The following is a 13,787-nucleotide window of genomic DNA, read 5'->3' as shown; positions in this document are numbered from 1 at the left end:
CCATTTTGGTTCTATATTGTTCGGAGAAATGTTTAGCCATTTTCATGCGTCAACCAGAAAATCCTTTCTTCTTCTAAATTCTTTCATCCTCCCATCTATCAACAGTAGATTCTTGGTTCTCTTCCAATCTATTCCATTTCAATTCCACCAAGTTCTTCCATTCCATATGTGAACGATCTATAATCATTTGCAGATCCGACCATTAGTTGTTTCCCGATAGCATCTCCCCCAGTAGCTATTTCTCTCTCTTTTAAATGTTCCAGAACCCCGAGGAAAGAGGTAATAAGGACGAGCAGAGAGGTAATGAGGAATAATCTCTCTCCAGGATTGAATCTCATAATCGAATGTACCCCGTGATCTCAATAAAGTTGGTTTGTTAGCTATGGGCCTAGCAAGAAAAAGATTTGGATAGGTTATTCTAAGATTTCCCCCCTTCAGGATCGGACGTGAAAGTTTCCTCTCATCCGGCTCAAGTAACTAAAAAAAAAGATGCAAAAAACTCTTTTTCGCTCTGAAGAGAGATCGCTACTCTCTGCTCAAGTTCCAAGTGAAATTGAGTATTCCTTTATGTTATGATTCTACAACATAGATATGGAATTATTGAGCAGTCTCCTCCCTTTCGAACAATCCTTTTCTTCTTGAAAGACCTTCAATTAGGGATTTACTTGTCTTTATCTCGTTCCATTTGATCCTTTAGGTTCCTGCTTGCTTTGCTTTACTTCGATGGTTACAATACTATTGATCGAAGCATATGTGCGATGAATATACTCTATAGCCATATCTTCGGTCCGGAATACCTCTATTCAGGGCTAACCCAAATAAAAGAGAATGAATTTCAAATTCCATTATCTGAAAGAAGTGTTTTCACGAGTTCAATTAGCAATTTGATACATAATATCTAAACCCTGGACTAATTCCTCTTTCTCGGCATCTTGAAAAGATGCTTATAATTCTGAGCTTCATGCTACTCCTCTGGAGGGTCATGTCAGAGCTAAAGGCATCCCATTGAGATTTAATAGGATGACAGTTCCTGATTACGGATCTGTATGATCGGAACTTGTGATCAAGTCACACATCGCAGTATATGGACCTTCTAATTCTTCCGAGTTTTAGCTAATAGATTCGCAATATAGCTGGGAAGGCGTTTCAAATACCATACATGAACCACCGGACATGCCAGTTTAATGTATCCCATTTGATATCTTCGAATTCGAGAATCAACGAATTCAAACTCCACATTGTGTGCAAAATTTTGCATCTATCTTCTCATTTCCAATCCCTGGGAATTTCCACAAGAAAACTCTACTTTTGATTGGTCCAAAGATTCTTTCACAAACGATCCATCTCTTTCTGGTTTATTATGTGTTTCATATATGTAGAGTATGAGGTTTAGTCACCTGTCCAACTATCTCACCATTAGGTATAATTTTTTCGGACAATCACAATCTGTTCGGAGAAGCTAATCCAATTCGAAGTTGTTGATGTTTATTCTGGTCAATCATAAAGATCTCAATTTATTGTGATCAAACTTCCTCTCTATTCTATCTGAAAATTTTTCTCAGATATAATAGCATGATTCAATTCTAGAGTAAGATCATAATTCTCGAATGAGCAATCGGAAAGATTCTGGAGCAGTGTCAGGTTTAGGTATTGGCCCTCCTGTGATAATGGCACCAAGTACTTCATTACGAGTTCTCATATGGTCAGATTTGAGAGTAAGCATCTCTTGTAAAATATAAGCAACACCAAAACTTCTAGAGCCCAAACTTCCATTTCTCCTATTCGTTGCCCCCCTCGTTTGGATTTTCCTCTAAGAGGTTGTTGTGTAACCCGTGCATAAGGTCCACTCGAACGTGCATGTATTTTCTCATCAACTTGATGACTCAATTTCGACATATAAGCTTTCCTATTGTAACAGGTTGTTCAAAAACATCTCCTATTCTTCCATCAATTAATCTATGTTTTCCAGGATGATCTGGTTCAAATACCCATGGATTAGCTGTTTGCTCACTAGCTTTGTAAAGTTGGGAAACACTAGTTTTCTCGAAGCTTCTCGCTCGTATTTTTCGTCAAAAGGTGTTATTCTTTAATGTTTGTTCATCGGGTTTCCTGCTAAACCGGGCAAACATTCAAAGATCTGTCCTACATTCATTCGTGAAGGTACCCCTAATGGATTCAATACCATATCAACTGGTATTCCATTTTGCATATAGGGCCTAATCTTGTCTGGGCAAAACTATTGAAATAATACCTTTATTACCATGCCTTCCAGCTACTTTATCACCCACTTGTATCTTACGTTTTTGTGATATATATACGTGTACTGTTTCTGCATTATCACTGGAATCATCTACTCTATTGATCCATCTCACGTCGATAACTCGACCCCTTCCACCTATAGGTGCTCTAAGACAATTTTCTCTCGCAGTGGATACCTCAATACCAAATATGGTTTCTAATAATATTCCTTCTAGGGTACATAATGATTCTTTTATTGTTTGAGGCGTTAATTTACCTACCAAAACATCACCTGTTTCTATCCAAGATCCTAGCATTACAAACATTTTCGTCCAAATGACGAAGTGAATGAGCATCTAAATGAAGGTATTTCTCTAGTGATTCTTTCAGGACCCTGGCTTGTCATGCAGATTTCAATCTTGTATCTTACGATATGGAAAGAGGAATAAATATCTTCATATACTAGACGTTCACTAATGAGTATTGCGTCTTCGAAATTGTATCCTTCCCATGGCATATAAGCTACTAAAACGTTTTTTTCCCAAAGATAGTTCTCCGCCTACAGTAGTCGCACCATCCGCCAGAATTTGTCCCTTCTTTACACATTCCCCTTGACGAATTTGAGGTTTTTGATGCGTACAAGTATTGGTATTAGAACGTTGATATATAACCGATTCTGTTCGTACAGTGTCTCCATTAACCGATGAAGTTATATTTACAGCATCGATATACTCGATCCTTCCCTCTTGTGTAGCTATAGCTACACTTCCTGAATCTAGCGTTGCTTGACCTTCCACCCAGTTCCGACAATGCACTTCTCGGGTCAAAAAAGTGGAACTGCTTGACGCTGCATATTAGAACCCATTAGAGCGCGATTCTCATCATTATGTTTGAGAAAAGGAATAAGGGAAACTCCAACGGAAAAATACTTCTGAAATGGATTTGTTCCCATGCAATAACTATAAATTCTTGTCGGTATCGAGCTGGAGTAATTTGTTCCTCTTGAATTCCTTGATTTAACGCCAAAGAATTTCCCGTAGCTATCCGATTGTATTCATCCTCATCTTCTCCCGGTAGTAGATAAACCATATGTTCTTCTCTCGATCTCTCGGAGTTTCTTATAGAATGGACTTTGTAAAGAACCACAATCACCAATATTTGCATGAATAGATAATGATGCAACAAGTCCAGCATTCATTCCTTCGGACGTATCGATTGGAAAAATACGCCCATAATAACTGGGATGAATATCCCGTGTCGAAAACTAGCAGTTCGCCCTGTTAAGCCCCCAGGACCTAAATGGCTCAATTTTCGCCCATGAGCTATTTCCGTCAATGGATTAGTTTGATCCAAAAATTGGGATAAGGGGTGTGAACCAAAAAAATCTTGAAAAGTGTTTTTTAATAGAGTAGAAGTGACCAAGTTCTGAGGAGTTGATCTGCGCTTGGTTGCTTTGTGTATAGTTCTTTTAACTGCATCTTCTAAACGACCTAGAGCTAATCTGAATTGATTCTGTAATAAATCTGCTACAGAACGAATCCATCGATTTCTGACGTGATCTATATCATCGAGTGTACCCATTCCAAATTTCACCCCGATAAGGTAATCCACAGCAGCCAATACATCTTGTGGTAATGAAAAAATCTCGTTCTCGGGTATATCAAGGTTCAGTTTTTGGTTCAGATTTCGTCGACCAATCTTTCCCAATTCACATCTTTTTCAGAAAATTTTTTCTTGCAATTCTTTACATAGAGACTCGGAAAATACCAAATTGCCACTTATACAGTAGAGTTTTTTATAAAACTCCAGAATGGCTTTTTCCCTCGACCATAGATATTCCTCCCGCTCCCACCTCTCCTTCTTCTTCAATAAAAATAAAAATCTTTCGGGATAGCGAGTATTGTCCAGAATCTCTTTGAGATTTAAACCCATAGCTGATAATAGAACTGGAATAGATATTTTTTGTTTTCTGCTTACACGAGCCCATATCCTTTCTCCCACATCGATCTCTAATTTCGATCTTCTTCCCCAATCTGAAATCAGAGTGCCAGTATATATATAATTAATTCTATTATGGTCTAATTCCGAATGGTAATAAATACCAGGACTTAGTAATATTTGATTAACTACAACTCTGTAAATCCCAGTTACTACAAATGTTCCATGGGAATTCATTAAAGGAATATTTCCGAGAAATACAGTTTCTTTCTGTATCTGCCTACTATTACTCCGAATCGATCTTGCTGGTACATATAATTCAAAGTAATATGTAAGGGACTGATATACATCATCTCTCTCTTTGATGAAAGGTTCTGCTAATTCATATTCATTACCAAAAAGTCTGAATTCAATTTCTTTATCTATATCCTCAATTTTTGGAAAATTATGAAGTTCTTCCATCAAGCCCTGATCGATAAAACGAAAAAATCCTTCAAATTGTATCTTACCAAATTCAGGGATTGTAAACGCTCCCTCATTTTCATCTAATCGCATTGGAAGTTTCCCATCTATAGAAAAATCTATTAAATTATTCCCGATTGATCTATATGGATCAATCCTACAAAAAAGATTCGGATGTATATTCAGTCTTCACTATATCCCATGAAATTCTACCCGTATCCAGATATACTTCCAATTAAAAAAAAAAAAAAGGATAAGGAAGAGGTACTTTGATACTTTCTTCCAACCACGTGAAATGGAGCTATGAATGAATGAATCAAACCATTCTTAAATGTTAATCTCACTTAGAAAATTTCCTAATGAAAATAGTCAGATCGAAAGAAAGACGGAGAACAAATTAGATCCATTTCCTTTATGGTTGACTTTATCATACATCTCATACTATACTTAAAGGACGGACGAATGACTTGAAAGGACAAAAGATTCGATATGTCCATGGGATTCCCATATCTCGGCGACATAGCCAAGCGGTAAGGCAGAGGACTGTAAATCCTCCATCCCCAGTTCGAATCCGGGTGTCACCTTGTTGAGGTAAGTAAATGGAAGGAAAAGTCTGTATTTCCATTATAGAACCTCTGGAGACATATTGGTACATATTACCAATATAGATAGTGAGTTACGTACATTTGATCCCGATTCCGTCCTGAATGTACGACCCTCGAGTTAGTTATAGTAACTTGTTGGTCAATGAACAAATGGATTTATTGATCTCTCATATCAGCTCGAACGCCAGTAACGTTCAGAATGCAAAGGTGGACCATTCATTTCAACTTCAACTTTGCACTATGGTTAATAGTTCCCTTATCATCTTGATGATGAAATCATTATTTTTTAGAGAACATGATCCGTATGGATATAGTCGGTATAACTTGGGCTGCTTTAATGGTAGTTTTTACATTTTCCTTTTCACTCGTAGTGTGGGGGAGAAGTGGGCTATAATGGTAATGCTTAAGAATCAATTATTGTGTTCCTTCCATATCATGCATGGTAATATATTCTGTTCCATAAGGATCCAGTAATATTGAATCTTCGTTCCAAATTGAAACACTCTACATGGAATTATTTCCTCTTTATCCCCGTAAGGGATGTACGTAATCCCTTATCATTATCATTTCCCTATGAAAAATCTTATTTTCTTCAACAGGTTTGAATTCATTAGTTCTTTTCTAGAGTGAGTCAATAATCTCATTTCTTCCACTGAAGAACGATCTCTCTTCTCTTTCTTAGTAGGAATAGAAAGAGTCCCTGTTTTATCGGATGGTTCTGAATTGAATTGATCGGATCTGATATGAATTCCATTCTCGGAAAAATATGGGACATAAGTCATAGATTCCTTTGCTTTTTCATATACCATTTCAAGTGCTATATCTAACATGTGCTAGATATAGATGTTCGTACTGAAAAAAGATGTTCAACTTTGATCCTAAAGAATCCGCAAGTACGTTCAAAATTAAGTCTGTCTGCATTGGGTCTATTTTTCTAGAGCAGGAAGAAGGTGATGTGATCAGCTCCACTATTTTATGGTACGAGGTCCTTCATCCTACATTTACCATATATGGATAAGTACCATTAAGATATATTTATCCATATATGGGTGTAAAAGAAGAATTAGTACAAAAGAAAAGGTTAGATATTCTTTTCCTCCGTACTACTTCTTCTTTTCTTTTCAAAAAAAATTAAAAGCAATCCCTACCCTGTATTGTTGTAATACAATAGATCCACCCTATATTGTTGTAATATAAAAGATCTCATAACCTATTTTATACTTATGATCTGGATCATAAAGATCTATCTAGTGATCAGCAATCAACTGATTTTCATCAAAATCAATTGCTTCCACTGCTTGCACTGGCCATTTTGACGTAAGGGATAAGTAGAAAAGCAGTAGGAACTGCAAGGAATAGTAGAATAGCAATAAATGCAAGGGTATTTACTTCCATGATCTCCTTATTTTAACTTTGTTCAAAAATAGCTCGAGATTTGATCTCATTTTGATCTCATAGAGATGAATGAATCTTTCTTTCAAGATCCATGAAATAGATGTATGTCATTGATAGAATTGGTTCGAGTAACAGAATCTAACTAATGGATTGAATGAATTCTTCGATGGAAACAGTATAACCTAATACGATCACTTTTGATAAGACTAGTAGTAAAAACTTACGTGCATCAGAAAACGTTCCGATCAACACATGTCTGGTATAATTTCGAAAGAATAGGATTCGTACGAATAAGAACCTTATGCTCCTCCAGAAGACGTTCGTCAGACATGAGAGATATTTTTCTTGGATCTCCACGATTTAGATGGAATTGTGAATCTATCCCACTTCGGTGATGATATAGAAAGAAGTATCCCATATCGAATTTATCCAGAGGCCCACCCATGACCCTGGAATGATAAGGACTAGTCCGTCCAGATCCTGACATGATCATTCACAGTTCACTTACTATTGGATCGGGACTGACGGGACTCGAACCCGCAACTTCTGTCTTGACAGGGCGGTACTCTAACCAATTGAGCTACAATCCCAATACAGTACAGTTCACCTACTATTAGATAATATTTATTTCATGATAGGTGCTAGATAGGTCATATAGATTATGCGAGTGCTAGGTCGATTAAATATCTTATCCTTCTCTTTCATTTTTGAAATGTATCGATTCATACGGAATTGGGCATCTACGATATGAATAGATATTGATGTCGGGTTCAATAACCAATTATCTTTTCATTCATGATTAGCATGAATATAACCATACCGATAGATTGGTATTGATGATATTGGTTGGGTCGAGCTGGATTTGAACCAGCGTAGGCATATTTCCAATGGATTTACAGTCCGTCCTCATTAACCACTCGGGCATCGACCCAGGAACAAGACAGTAATTGAAAATTATTTAGGATACCTAATGAATGGATCATGGTACCCCTAGGGGAAGTTGAATCCCCCTTGCCTCCTTGAAAGAGAGATGTCATGTTCCGTTAGAAGATAGGGGCCACCAATCTATTCTTTATAATATGAAAGTGATCGGGAAGTTGTCAATAATATTACAAGAATTCTTGGTTTCCTCAAGTTTTTTTTTCAATAAACTTGCATATCGATAAAATGGAGTCCCTTCAGAAATTAAATATTGCAACTAAAACAACTCTAAAGCAATTTACGGAATCGCTATTTTTGATCCATAGGCCCAGTTCCGATAAAAAAGACTTTATGGGCTCAAATTATACAAAATGTTTCATACTTGATAATTTTAATAATTTTAATAATTTTGATAATTTTAATAATTTTGATAATTTTAATAATTTTAATAATTTTAATAATTTTAATAATTTCAATAATTTTAATAATTTTAATAATTTTAATAGTGAATGGGGCTTATCGTTCTCTGATCGAAGTTATCCGGAAAGGACTCAAAAAAATATAAATGGGTTGGTTGGACAAAAGATCGATCCGTATGTTACAATCGGATTGTGGCGGGTATAGTTTAGCGGTAAAAGTGTGATTCGTTACATTATCAACTCGAATAATGGAAGGATCTTTTACATGGATCTTTGATCCATCTAAAGCTCTATTTCCAGATAGGTTCAAAACCTCCCCTATACCATCCATCCAGAGTTCATATGTTACACAACTTCATATACTTTACATTCCCATATTAAAGTATAGTGCTTCACTTCTTTCCATTAAAACAAATGCCCGTTGGTGTTCCAAAAGTGCCTTTCCGAGCCCCTGGAGATGAAGATGCAACTTGGTTCGACTTATACAACCGACTTTATCGAGAGAGATTACCTTTTTTGGCTCAGGACATCAATCATGAGATTACAAATCAACTCATGGGTCTCATGGTATATTTGAGTGCAGAAGATTCAAATAAAGATATTTTCTCATTTATCAACTGTCCCGGTGGATCAGTAATACCAGGGTAGGTCTTTTCGATATGATGCAAGCAATAGTACCAGATGTACATACAATATGCATGGGGGTAGCTGCTTCAATGGGATCTTTCATCCTAATCGGGGGAGAAATGCCTAAACGTATAGCATTACCTCACGCTAGGGTTATGATCCACCAACCTGCTAGTTCCTATTATGACGGATCGACTGCAAATTTTCATAACGAATCGAAACACGTAATGATGCTTCGCGATTACATAACCAGATGTTATATAGAAAGAACGGACAAACCCGGAGAGGTAATTCAACGGGACCTAAACAGAGATGTTTTTATGTCAGCAACAGAAGCCCAAGCTTATGGCATTGTTGATGTCGTAGCGGAAGGTTGATCTCATAGCGGAAGATCCTCTTTTTAATTTATTTTTATAATGAACTGTAAACTGTGATCTCTTTGTTCCTTTTCAAAAAAAAAGGGGGGAGGGGGAAGTGATTCATTTCATAATCACCTGATATGGTATGGTTAGGATCAATCCGAACCAGTTGATTCCGCATACAATACAGCTAGAATGCCCACTATTCAACAACTTATTAGAAATGCAAGACAGCCAATAGAGAATAGAAAAAAATCTCCTGCTCTTCGAGGATGTCCTCGGCGTAGAGGAGTATGTGCTAGGGTGTATGTGCGACTTGTCTGGATCAGAAACTTAAACAGACTGGGAAATTCTTACAACGGAATAACAGAAGAATTTTCCCACTGTAAGCAAGTAAAGATCCATCATCTAACCTTACCGGGGATTCAATTTATGGTTTCCATTGGTGCAAATCTAATCACCTTGATGTGGGATGAAAAGAAATTCCTCATTGGTAGCGAATGGTCATCAATCCATTGAGCGGGGAAATCATGCAAATTGAGGAAGCATAAAGTTTATGCTCATATTGCCACGAGAACGGAACAACAGGGTCAGCTACCTGGCCAACCCCAGAATTACATGTCGTTACTGTATTAATAGATCTTGTAATAAGAGTATTTATTACTTAATGATTCAAGAGTAGAGCTGGAGATGGTAAACCGTACAAGTTACCGATAACATACTCATCTCATATTTCAGAAATGAATAAAAGGCTCCGGCGTATAGAGAGGACCTTACCGTTGGAGAAAGAACCATAGAAACTATGAAACCCATGATTTTTTCTCATTCTCAGTACAAGGTCCCAGTCCTTGCCTACCAGGAAGATGCCTATCCAAAGGGAATTATGGTTGGGAAGGTTGCAGTAGCAAAAGCCATTGGAACTTTTATTTTCTAAATAAGAAGAATCAGTGTTATTCTCAATGGACCAAACAAAACAAATGACTAACCGAGAAAAATATTAGCGATTCATGAGAGTAAACTTCAATGACCAGAGTGAAACGTGGATATATAGCTCGAAAACGTCGGAAAAAAATTCTTGCATTTGTATCAGGCTCTCGAGGGGCCCATTCGAAACTTTGTCGAACTGCTAACCAACGGAAAGCTAGAGCCTTAGTTTCCGCCCACCGAGATAGAGGTAAACGCAAGAGAGATCTTCGTCGTTTGTGGATTACTCGGATCAATGCAGCAGCTTGTGCCAATGGGGTTTCTTATAATAGATTCATCCAATATTTATACAAGAGGCAGTTGCTTCCAAATCGTAAAACACTTGCAGAAATAGTTGTATTAGATAGTAATTGCTTTTCCAGCATCTTTAACAAATTATCGTATGATGAAATAGGTTAGGTATAGATGAAATAAATAGGTAAAGATGGAATGGATAGAACAGATTCTCCCGGAGAATTCCCTCCGGGAAGGTCGAAATATTGAAAAGTTGTTTCATATTGGATTGGAAATGAACGAAAAGAATTCAATCCAATTCTTTTCCAAAAATGAAATCCTGTCGACTTTTTAAACAATAGACTCAAGATCTGCATCTTTATCGAACATATATTCCAGCTTCGATTTGATTAAGGAGTAGGCTTATTTCCCATGGATCAAATTAGTTTTCATTATAAAGAAAAGGTAACAAAGATAGAATACAAGCTCGTTTAATAGCGTTAGTCATTAGACGTTGTTGTTTTGAAGTTAAGCTATTCACTCGGCCGGATAATATTTTTCCTTGCTCACTAATAAATCGACTAATTAGGCTCATATTTTTATAATCGATCCGATCTCCCGACCTAATAGGTGACAAATGTCTACGAATTGGTTTCAAATATCTACGAATTGGTTTCAAACGTCTGCAAATTGGTTTCAAATGTCTACGAAAAGATTGCTTGGGTTTATCCATAGTTTGTTTCATGAACCTTTTGAATACTATTTATTCCAAATCTTTTTAAAATAGTGTTCCATTAAAGATCTTGTTGAAATACCATTTCTTTTTATATCTGTGATTTATTCCTATCCATGGGTAGTACGTTTAATCTGTTTTTTTTATCTCTCCATGAATGGTATGCTTGTAACAATAGGGACAAAATTTATTTGATTCCAATCGAATAGGTGTATTGCGTCGATTTTTCCGAGTCGTATATCTAGAAATCCCTGGGAATCTTTTATAAACACTATATTGGGTACAACTAGTGCACTCCAAAGTAATTGTTACTCTTATATCTCCGCTCTTGGCCATAAACTTACTCTGAATATTGGTTTTGCTTTTCGACCTCAAAAATAAAAAGGGAAAAAGGGATAGAAGTTGATAGCCGGAGATCCTACGGTGAAACATTTGAAAGTAAAAAAATGATTGATCAGGAGTGATTTTTCAGTTTTACTTACAAAATTGAATGTGGAAAGAATCTTTAGATCGATATTTCTACTTGAATTCTACCCCCTTCCTGTCCTAAACTTAGATCCTTTTTGGGGCTAAATGCACTAATTTCTCCAAGAGGTAGGAGAAGTCAATCTAGCACAATCCTTTTTCCCTTGGCTTTAAGAAAAAAAATTAAAAAAAGGAAAGAAAAAGAGCATCTGGAAAAAAACGATTGATTTCTATCAATAGGGCGGCTAAAAAACTAACGCATAAAATAGCTAACACAGGCGCTGTGGAAAGATAGGTCTTTAGATCTTGCATTGTAAATTCTCCTTATTGATCATAATGTGTAAGTGATTCAACCGTATCAATAGTTATGAATCCTAGAGAAAACTCGGAACTGATGAATATATATATAATGTGATCCGGGCTGTGGTCCTATTTATAGAAAAGGAAAAAGATGTTTCATCACCATAATTAATAGTGATATTCTAGATAATAGACCTTACATGTATAAAGTCTTTTCACTCACGAGACCGAAGAGAAATGAAGGTGGAAAAATGTGGGAAACATATTTCGAATTCTATAAAATAAAATTAAAATAACATTGTCTAATGATTAGAAGGGATGTAGCGCAGCTTGGTAGCGTGTTTGTTTTGGGTACAAAATGTCGCAGGTTCAAATCCTGTCATCCCTACCTTTCCCTTCTTTTCTATGGAAAGAAAGGAATGAAAGATCATTTGATATCGATTCGACGGGAACATCAAATAATTGAATTGTATCAGATGCGAAAGTGTTTTGCTCTAAGAGTATCAACAAAAGGTATTTTTCCTTCATCTCTAAATATTAAAGAAAGCACTCTTAGTTCAGTTCGGTAGAACGTAGGTCTCCGAAACCTGATGCCGTAGGTTCAAATCCTACAGAGCGTGATTCTGTTCCTAGCAAATCGAACCCTCAAAATTATCGATAATTCATTCCAACTGGAACGAGCAATGGAATCTGACCTCCCAGGAAAAGTAGGAGGCCAATGAAATTGGAGGATATTCCAGGATCAAATATCCAATTGATCACCGCGTCGGTATTGTGAATATGCAGTTACGAATAATCCGGCCAAAGTTATAGGAATTAGGCCTAACACAATTCCGAATGGCAAAGCCTCAATCATTTCTATTCAACGGAATAAGTAGGGATAATAGCTATACTGGATAGTACCCTTAATTTGCTATGAATCTCAATGATCAGAAATTTATATAGAGGGAATAAACAAAATTATTGAAATTGAAATAGTGAACTAAGAGGGTTTCCCCTTCCTTCATTTTGAATAAGTTGTATCTTGCTCGAACTAATGAATAGGACTAGGGTGAAAATGATAGAAGCCAATAAGAAACCGAAATAACTAATTATAGTTATAGTAGGCGTGGAAGAACTGAATGAAATATGGTTTATACATATCTTCATGAGACAATTACCTAAATTTTTCTTTTCGTAACCTTGAGATCAGAATACAAAAGATCAATTGTCCCAATTCATACCAATTATCCTATATCTACTATAGGATATGTATGAATGAACATGGATGAGAGGAGATCTATAGTAGAAATCTCTTCATTATCCTAGAAATCATTCATCGAGCAACTAATGAATAGCACCGGCAAACCCCTTCACAAATTGTCGAATGTAATCTTCTTACAGGGTGAATGAATTCTCAATCAGTACGATTAGATCACCTAGCATTATCTTTTTACCAGTAGCTATCGGTCCAGAGACTGGACTGGAAGAAAACTCTCCACAGACATAGCCAAAGTTTTGTGAATTTCACGTTTAGGTGTAAGAAAGAATATGAATATCCAGTTTGTCCTTTCATTTCTCGATCTTATTGATCCAATCATTCGACCCTCTAGACGGATTAGGTTTTTTAAATATTAATTATTATAGCGAGTAGAGCCCAATATTACAGAAATTCCACCTATTGAAAAGAGTAACTTGTAATTTCACATACCTAAAATTGACTAGGTTCTATTGCACTATCCACTTGGTTTTATCTAATAAGTAACACCTACTCGTTAATACAAGGTACTATATAATAAGTCTGTGGCATAACTCCATCTGTGCCGGATACTATTGGAAAAGCAACATACATTTGCGTAGCACCAATGATCCCTGTGCAATTTGAATTACTGGGTTCATCTACACGGGCATAATGTCATGTCGGAATGAAAAGGAAGAATATAAAAGAATAATATTTTGCATGAGTTTTATTGATAGTGATTGATATCCTTTGCAAGCGGCACTCATCCTCTTTTTCGGTTCTAAAGTCACCCGTATGCAGAAGCTAATTCCAATAAAAAATTTCCACTATGCTATTGTTACAACATCGATTGAGGGAGTTGGGGTTCCTTACGCCCAGACGGACCTCGGAACATGCAATATTCTCTTC

At 36.5% G+C, this 13,787-nt stretch overlaps 2 non-coding genes across 2 annotated transcripts; both read left to right on the top strand.

Annotated features, from left to right (window-relative positions):
- Positions 1–11,973: 11,973 nt before the first annotated feature.
- TRNAP-UGG (transfer RNA proline (anticodon UGG)) lies at positions 11,974–12,047 on the top strand. Its single transcript has one exon. It is a non-coding gene; the product is annotated as a tRNA-Pro (tRNA).
- A 158-nt stretch (positions 12,048–12,205) lies between these two features.
- On the top strand, positions 12,206–12,279 carry TRNAR-CCG (transfer RNA arginine (anticodon CCG)). Its single transcript has one exon. It is a non-coding gene; the product is annotated as a tRNA-Arg (tRNA).
- Positions 12,280–13,787: the final 1,508 nt, after the last annotated feature.

The sequence above is a fragment of the Pinus tabuliformis genome, chromosome 3_2 (assembly GCF_031772625.1).
Source record: "Pinus tabuliformis cultivar Carrire ecotype Pingquan chromosome 3_2, CPIR1, whole genome shotgun sequence".
NCBI lineage: Eukaryota > Viridiplantae > Streptophyta > Pinopsida > Pinales > Pinaceae > Pinus > Pinus tabuliformis.
This window is presented reverse-complemented; position numbering and strand designations above follow the sequence as displayed.